This window comes from Curcuma longa, chromosome 7 (assembly GCF_044706935.1).
Source record: "Curcuma longa cultivar G26 ecotype Majalengka, Jawa Barat chromosome 7, ITB_CL_G26_1.1, whole genome shotgun sequence".
Lineage (NCBI taxonomy): Eukaryota > Viridiplantae > Streptophyta > Magnoliopsida > Zingiberales > Zingiberaceae > Curcuma > Curcuma longa.
The window spans coordinates 9,573,081-9,583,023 of record NC_133867.1 but is presented as its reverse complement, the minus strand read 5'-3'; the positions used below and the strand labels follow the sequence as shown (position 1 = coordinate 9,583,023).

At 28.6% G+C, this 9,943-nt stretch overlaps 1 non-coding gene across 1 annotated transcript; it reads left to right on the top strand.

Moving 5' to 3' along the window:
* Window positions 1-2,120: 2,120 nt before the first annotated feature.
* On the top strand, window positions 2,121-2,194 carry TRNAI-AAU (transfer RNA isoleucine (anticodon AAU)). The gene has a single exon. It is a non-coding gene; the product is annotated as a tRNA-Ile (tRNA).
* Window positions 2,195-9,943: the final 7,749 nt, after the last annotated feature.

Genomic DNA, 9,943 nt, shown 5'->3' with positions numbered 1-9,943 from the left:
GCTTTTGAATAGCATCTTAACACTTTGACAAAATATCAACAACTTATATTATTAGCTTAGTTGATTAGAGTGTCGTGCTAATAACGCAAAGGGTTCGAGACCTGCATGAGTCATTCATTTTTTGATCTTATGTTGTTTATATCAGACAGCTTGTTTTGAGCCTTCCTGAGCAATTTAATAGTCTGCTTCATTAAATGAGCTATATGTCACTTCACAAAAAATACTATTACCAATCTAATATTTATTTCATGTTGTATAGTCAATTATTTATAATTCAAAATTAATTTTAATATTAATTTTACACTTCTACTTTAAAATTATAAATTTTTGAAAAAAAATTGATATAATGAAAAAATATCAATAGCCTATTAGCTCAGTATCATGCTAATAAAATGAAGGTCACATGTTCAATATCTATAATTGATATTTAATCTATTGGTCTTATTAGCTCAGTTGGTTAAATTATTATACATTCTTGGACAATTTAATATCTAGATATCACTTCCAAAAAAATATCAACATTATAAATTTCATATTTCTATTTTAAAATTATAAATTCTAGTTTTGAACCTTTAATTTATTGGTCTTATGTTGTTTATATCGACCAATTTGTTATAGACATTCTTGGACAATTTAATTTTCATTAAATGGTCTAGATATCACTTCCAAAAAAATACTATTGTCAAAATTATAAATTTTATATTTCTACTTTAAAATTATAAATTCTAATTTAGTTGGTTCATGTTGTCTATAATTCAAAATTATTTTAATTGTAATGCTAATTTCACATTTCTATTTTAAAATTATAAATCTTTAAAAATTGTTTGTTAAAAAAAGTAGTAATTAATATTAGTTTTGAATAACATCTTGACATATTGACAAAATATCAATGACTTATTAGCTTAGTTGGTTAGAGCTTGTGCTAATAACCGGAAGCATGACGGATCCAAGAATTAGAATTGGGCTGTGCTGGACTATAACTTAGGATAGTCCTTGTCTGAATCGATTTCTATATCAATTTTTGTACTCAAGCAACTAAAATGATAAGTGTAAAGAAAAATATAGAGCACTCATTTTAACATTTCCCTCCTACATATCATTATTAACGCATATTTAATATCAATTATATACTTTTTTTAAATAATGATATATATATATATAATCTATTTAATTATTTAAAATAATTTAAGAAGATAAAAAAAAGACAAATGTACTCACATATGTAGAATCTATAAAAAAAGATAGTTTAATATTTTAATATAATCCTAAATGACATGAGCAATTAATCCCCAATATTATTTAAATTAATCAAATAATTTAGTCAATTTAAATTATTTAATTTTACTATTATTAAATCATTTATAACTTATCCTCTTAACAACTCAAATTCACATTTTAATTATCTTTCTAATTCTCATTTAATGAATTAAAATTATTCTCAATCAATCAAAACTTTTTCGATTACTGGTCATCATTTTGAATTAAAGCATTTAATTAATGAATGAAAAAAATATGGATTTTATAAAAGTTAAATTTGATGGATGGCGCAGCGAGTGAAGTGCTGGAGAAGTTCGCGAGCTTCGAATTGCATGCGAACATGATTGTCTACCTAATGGTGACATACCACATGAACCCGACGCTGACGAAGTTGGTGCTATTATTGTGGAGCGTCATCTCCAACTTTTTATATAATTTTGGGGTGTTTCTTATTGATTCACGACTAGACAAATTCAGAATTAAAGTTGTCCGATTGATGCACCGCTGCCGCCAAAACTCAATAGATATAGCTCAAAAATCTCTTGATGCAAATTCAAAATTTAGGCTGGGCTATAGCCCATGACAGCCCATGCATAGATCCGTCTCTGCATGAGTCATTCATTTTATGGTCTTATGTTGTTTATATTGGACGGTTTATTATGAGTTTTTTTGAGCAATTTAATAATCTGCTTCATGAGTTAAATATCACTTGACAAAAAATACAATTACCGATATAATATTTATTTCATGTTGTATAATCAATTGTTTATAATTCAAAATTTATTTTAATATTAATTTCATATTTTTACTTTAAAATTATAAATATTTGAAAATAATTGTGACATAATGAAAAAAGTATCATTGGCCTATTAGCTCAGTTGGTTAGAGCGTCGTGCTAATAATGTGAAGGTCGCAGGTTCGAGACCTGCATGGGCCATTTTTTTATGTTATATTATTTATATCACCTATTTTGTTATGAACCTTCTTGGGCAATTTAATTCTCATTAAATAGGGGCGACACTTCTAAAAAATATACTATTATAAAAATTATAAACTTTACATTTCTACTTTAAAATTATAAATTTTTAACAACAGTTTATTTAAAAAGTTGTAATTGATATTATTTTTGAATAATCAACCGCTTATTACTTTAGTTGGTTAGAGTATCGTGTTAATAATGCGAAGGTTTCGTTTTATTATGAACCTTCCTAGGCATGCGCAATCTAATTTTCATTAAATAGGGATGTTACTTCTAAAAACCATAGTATTATAAAAATTATAAAATTTACATTTCTACTTTAAATATAAATTTTTAACAATTGTTTGTTAAAAAAGTTATAATTGATATTAATTTTGAATAACATCTTGACACTTTGATAAAATATCAACAGCTTATTAGTTTAGTTGGTTAGAGTGCTGTGTTAATAATGTGAATGGTTCGAGCATGGGTTATTCGTTTTTTGGTCTTATGTTGTTTATATTGCTCGTTTTGTTATGGATCTTCCTAGGTAATTTAATTTTCATTAAATGAGCTAGATATCACTTATAAAAAAAATATTATTGTCAAAATTATAAATTTCACATTTCTACTTTAAAATTATAAATTTTTAACAACTATTTGTTAAAAAGTAGTAATTGATATTACTTTTAAATAAAATCTTGACACATTGATAAAATATCGATGACTTATTAGTTTAGTTGGTTAGAGAGTCATGCTAATAACGTGAACGGTTTGAGACATGCATGGGTCATTCATTTTTTAGTCTTATATTGTTTATATCATATAATGGTTTGTTATGGGCCTTTCTAAGCAATTTAGTAATCTGCTTCATTAAATGAGCTAAATATCACTTCACAAAGAATACTATTACTGATCTGATAATTAGTTCATGTTGTATAATCAATTATTTATAATTCAAAATTAATTTTAATATTAATTTCACATTTCTATTTTAAAATTATAAATTTTTGAAAAAAATCTTGACATAATGAAAAAATATCAAAAGCCTATTAGCTTAGTTGATTAGAGCTGAAACGAGGCAAGGGCCTTCTTAGTTTGTTTGGAAAACTATCATAAGCATAGCCAGGATTGCAAAGAAAGAAAGGGATTGTACCGGCAATGCAACAATTGAGTGCATAAGCGGCAAAGTAAGCGAAGCAACAGCTGAGCACTTTGCATACCATCTGAAGCAACTACGACAACTAAATCTTTGCAAATCGTGGGGCTTCTTCCTGTTGGTGCCTCATTCTTCTAATTGTAATTGGCACAAAGAACGAAGATCAAAAGAACTCCGCACCGACCGAACCGAATCCATTGAGACTTATGAACTAGTGACACATTTGGGTGCTCTGCACGTCTACCCATCGCCACGTCGCTATCGCAGGTCATGAATGACGTTGGATTAGTCGATCGACCCTACCATATATTGGGGTTGTCGACCCTAATATAGTTAAATTGGGTAAATTGTGTAGTAGAGGAGTGAAATTATGTAGCAAAAAAGTGAAATTACTTAGCAAAGGAGTGAAATTGTGTAGCAGAGGAGTGAAATTATGTAGCAATTTACAACTATCCGACCGTCAAATATATGATGGACCGTCAAATATATGATGGGGTCGACCGCTCGAATATATGGTAGGGCCGACCGCCAAATATATGGTGGGGCTGACCGCCCCAATATATGGTTGGGTCGACCGCCCCAATATATGTTAGGATTGACACTATTCAAAACTACTATACAGATCTATCGTCCCTTGTTAATTGACCATTTATCAGGTCTTCTCTGGCTTCCTGGGGATGAATTCATCTCCGTTATAGCTATGTCGTCTGTCCTTTGCCTTAGAGCTTCACACCTAGGAGGGGGCGAGCACAAACAAAAGAAGAAGGAGAAAGTCAGGAAGAGAAGTCAAATCGAAAGAGAGAGGACTCGCCACCTACTTCAGAGTGGAGCAGTCGAAATCGACTTCTTGAGAAATCCTAGTCTAACTAGTTTAGGATGTGGTGAGATAGCTTCAATTAATTCCACCTAGCTAAGCAAACCAAGTAAAATACTTTTTACCTTACTTGACTACCTAGACCAAGGTTTTCTGACGTACTATCATCTCATTCCACTCTGGTACTATGTTGAACAAGTGTCAAGCAATTATGTGTCCTTAACTAACCGTTCTAACTTACGCAAAATTTAAACATGTATGACATAACATTTATATACATAAATAATATAAAGCATATGCATGTACATGACAAGTATGCATGAGTCAATAAATTCAAATAATTATTTAATTTTTAATAATCTATTAAATTATTGATTTGATATATTTTATGTGGATCTGCAAATGTGTCGACCCACTTTGACACATTTTAAATTTTATTAAATTTTATTTCATTTGGTAATATTTTAATAAGTTTCATAATTATAAGTACTTTATTATAATTAGGTTTATAAATTTTAATTATATTTATTTGAATTATCAATTTATTTTTTTTTAAATTAATTTATTTTTGTTTAAATTAATTTTCATTTGAATTTTCTTTTTTTTAATTATTAATTTTTTTGTTAATTATTAATTTATTTTTGTTTGAATTACTAAGTTTTTAGTTAATTATTAAATTATTATTGTTTGAATTTTGTTTTTATTTTAATTATTAATTTTTTTATTGAATTATTAATTATTTTTTATTTGAATTTTTTTTCGAATGATTAATTTTTTTGTTGAATTATTAATTTATGATTTGAATTAAGTTATGTTTCAAATGGGTGATAATAGTTAATTTTATTATTTAAATTTGAGTATCTTAAAATTTAAATTTAACTTTTTAAAATAGATAAATTTATTTTTTTAATTTTAGGATTTAATTATGAATTTTTTAGATTTAATTTTAAATTATTCATTATTTTTTTTTCATAATTAAAGGATATATGATTATAATTAATTTTATTATTTAAATTTTGATTTTTAATATTTAAATTTGAATTAGTATTTTTAAAGTTTAAAATTTATTGTAAGAACTTTTAGGATTTGATTTTGAGTTTTGAGTGTTTAATTTTAGAATTTATCTTGTTAGGTTTTGAATTTGTCTCATTATTTTTATTATCTTAATTATTTAATTTTGAATTATTAATTAAATTTAAATTATTAGATTTATCTTGATGATTATTAATTTTATTTTTGATTAAATTTTTAATTATTTTTAATTTTTTAAATTTTAAAAATTTTAATTTATCATTATCTTGGTTAAATAAGTTAAAGAATTAATATAATTTTTTATTTATTTGAAATATATCTAGATTTTTTACTAGAATAATTATATATAAATTTTTAATTATTTAAATTAGTTAAATTATTATTTAATTCAAATTTATTAATTTATTTATTCAAATTATGTAAATTTTTATTGTTGATAAAATCAATTTTTAAAATTATTATTATTAATTAAATTAAATTTAGAAATTTTAATTTATTTAAGTTTGAATAGGTCAAATTAATTAAGTTTGAATTATTAATGTTGGAATTTGTCAAAATTTTTAAAATTTTTAAATTTTTTAAATTTGTTAATTCAAAATTTAAATTTATCAAATTTGTTAATTTTGAATTTGAATATTTCAAATTTGTTAATTCTAAATTTTCTGAATTATTTGAATTAAAATTAGTGAAATTAATATTTTCACTAATTAAATTAATTTTTAAATTTTAATTTTCAAAATTATCTAAGTTTAAAGCAGGATATATCATGCGAAACTCTAGGAGTATTTTTGTAAATTAATAAATTTATCAGAATCGCAACCCCTAATTTCGATTCTGACTCGTTCTTCGTCTTCTTCTTCGGGCATTGATTTTTATAGTGTTTGTATTTCTGGCACTTGAAGTGCATAATGTGCTTTTTGTAATACCGGGCTCCTAGCATCGGTTGCTCCTTTGTCGTTGATAATGCCGTCCGAGTTTTATGAGTAAAGCACTGATTTTTGTAATGTCATCTCTCCTTGCATTTAAAATAAATTATATTAAATTTAAAACTAACTTTAGAAATATTACCTCGCTCCCCCTCTATCTTTGCCTTCTTGCTCCCATGACGATTAGTCCAATCGAGAGCAAGCTTGCTCTGATACCAATTGTAGGGCTAGTGCGTGTGCAAGAGAGGGATGAATCTCGCTCGTCGTTCGTTCATTCTGTTAAATACACTTGTAACGAAATTAAACACAACACAATAGACCTGCGGATTTTACTTGGTTTTTAAATTCCAGGGTTAGTACGTCCAAGACCTATATATGAGAGACACCTATCCACTAATGGTATCCTTTTTGAAACTTTTTTAGAGTCAAAGAAACCTATCTTACAGTCCAAGTAATAAATAAAGTGAAGTACAAATAAGTAAGACAAAACTAAAATCACAAAATACTTGAGTCGATCGATTTGAAAGTCCTGAGCGCAATGCACCCTTTTTAGAGCTTCCTCGATTGCACAAGCTAGGATCCGTTCGCATTTAGTAACACCGCAGGATGAAGAAATAGTAGAAATTAGGATTCTTCCTTATGGTGCACGTTGAGAGCCTTATAAAGACACTTCCGAGCGCCTCCGACCGATCCAATCCAATCCGGTTGCATTAGTCTTTGATAAGGTTGATTCCTACTAATCCGAGGGCCTGGACCAACCATAGGTGCCTGGACCATCAAGGCGCCCAAAACCAATCAACTCAGGTTTGACCTAAGTTAACTCCGGACTTATTTCGGTTGTTTCTATTTGCTTCTCTTATGCTTCAATCTTGCTTTCAGCTATTGATTCTTGCAAAATAAGCATACACACAAACAAGCAACCTAAAAGTGGTGTTCGTATCTTATTTTGAGGCAACCTCACATGGTGTTTGGATGAAGAGTTTTATTTTAGGGCTTAGAATTATTGATTCTATTTCTAGACCATTGAGGATATATTGTGATAATTCAATTGTTGTCTTTATGACTAAGAATAATAAAAGTGAGAGTCAAACTAAGCATATCAACGTTAAGTAATTAGTCATAAAAGAACGTGTTAGAGATAAGACATTAGTTATTGAACATATTAACACTAAATTAATGCATGATTGTTGATCCTTTAACTAATTAAAGACATGCCACCGTTGAAATTTAAATATCATATAGAGAGAATGGGACTTGATTCCCTTATGTAATTTTTATTGTAAGAACAATTTGGTTATCAATAAAACTCAATTATGATATTCTCTTGTATTTGTGTACACATTCATTCGAGAAATATCACTAAAGTTGGGCATTGAATAAAATAAGGTTTATTCATTAAGATTTATTAGTTGAGAAGCATGATACATTGTGATACAAGGAAGATAATACTTACGTTTAGAGGACCTATCGTCATTATTCATGTATCTTGTTCACTCATTTAGTGAATGTTGAGATACATATCTCCCAAGTGGGAGAATGTTGAAAAGATTTTATTTTAATTATAAATCTTACCTTATTAAGTGACACATTTTTTAACATTTTAATTATATGATGGAAAAATTTTGCTTACAAATCTTATCTCATTAAATGACACATATTCGTTAATATTTTAATTATGCACGATATTTTATTTTAATTAAGTGGTCATATATTGTAAAATTTAAATATGTATAATTAATCAAAATCTTACCTTAATATGTATATCATATATTTTATTGCGTGCATGATTATCTCGTCATGATTTGTTACTATATTTGGATTGACTCAATGATGGTAATGAGTCCCCTATAAATAGTCACATTTATAATCCCTAAACATACATTCCTTCAGGAATAATAATAATAATATCTATAAAAGAAGTTTGGAGTATTTAGAAGACTCTAAAACATTAAGCAACATACACATGGTGTTCAAGGCGTTCTTCAAAATATCAATGGTCAGAGGTAACAATCGATCTTTTTTTCGCATTCAGTTATCATTTTTATTTAGTACAAAAATGATTCAATTTCTAACAATAAAACCAAATTCCATGTTTCGATATGCAATTAAAGGATTGGTCAACTCCCATAGAATTTTCTTTTGTTGACTTTGTACTGCGTCGATTGCTACTGAATTCGTCTTCTTCAATTGGGGTTGGTTTCATAGTAGATTGGGTGTACTTATCTAGTGGAGATGAGATGAACGAATTCTGACAAACAACTCCTTCCCTATATCTTGCAAAGGTGTTTCCACAGCGTCCCTTTTTTCATGCGGCGTCTTTATCCCAAGTGGTTGTGCAATTTCGATGTTTGTAATTGTTGTAACTGACGCCTCCTTTTCCTTATTCATAACCGATGCCTCCTTATGCGTGCATCCCTCTTGATCCGATGTCTTTTCTATAACTGACATCTATTCTAATGTCTTCACGTTGTTCCTATACTCGGGCAGATAAAATAACATCGATATAGTGTTCGAGATGCTACAATATTCGGGATTGTCACCCACTCGAGCTCAAGCACTCAAACACTCTGAAAGCGTTGCCCACTCAGGCTCGGGAGCTTGAGCATTAAGGAATGTTATTGTGCGTAGGAGCATCATCCCACTTGGACTTGAGAGCTTGGGTATTCAGGAATGCTACCGTGCTCGAGAGAGTCATCCCACTCAGGTTCGAGCACTCGAAAGTGTCATCCACTTGGGCTTAATTCCAACAGTATCTTGAATCAGGCTGATCAAGATTTGTGATGATCAAGATTTGTGTTGACCAAGCAACAAACATACCACATGGAGCCTATGTTGATCAAGTCAAGGAGGCATTACGTGGAACTTATGTTGACCGGGTCAAGGTCATGCCACATAAGAGACTCCTATTCACCTCCCTATCACTCGAGATTGGACTTCAAGTGTTGAATGTTTCAATACACATGACTTGGTGAATGAGATTCTTAGAGTAGAATTTAAATTTGGAAGAAAAAATCATGTAAATCGTTGAAAAGGCGCCCCATCAAATATTTTATCTCAAGAATACCACATATTCTAGCTTTATTGTAATAGATATCGGTTACTTCCAATGTTATTATAGTAAATACGACTAACTATAACGTGTAGAAATTACTTTATAGCTGCTCCAACGTATAACACCTAATATAATACTATCGTAGCATTGTAGCAACTATAGGTAATTTTTACAACTGTGTAGTAGAATTTAGATAACTGTTATATCTGTTTTAAATGATTTTGATCAATTTAAAGTGATTTTCACCAAGTTGATAAAGAATATTTTGATATAATTTTAATTACATGTTGTAACAACTACTGATAACTGTTATACAGTTGTAAGTAAATACTCTAGACATTATTATATTAAAATATTATTATCAATTGGGTTAATATCATTTTAAAATTGATTAAATCATTTTAAAATAGTTGTAGCATCTATCTAAGTAGTTGCTACACAGTTATAGAAGCTACTAAATATCTGCTAAAATACTACAATAACATTACACTGTAATAAAAGATGAAATTTGTCATCCTAGCGGCCCTATACGATTAATCCCATGATCATATGTGAGGAGGTAAATCGAAAAGCTGCAGTTGGCCACTACGGGGGAGAATATTACTTCAGTTTTATCGAGATTCGACCCTTTATTACAATAGTATTGTATTAAATGTTATAATATGTAGCAGTTACATAGTAATTGTTTTATATATTATAATAGCTAGTCGTAACTGTTATAAAAGCACTAAAAGTAAAGATATTT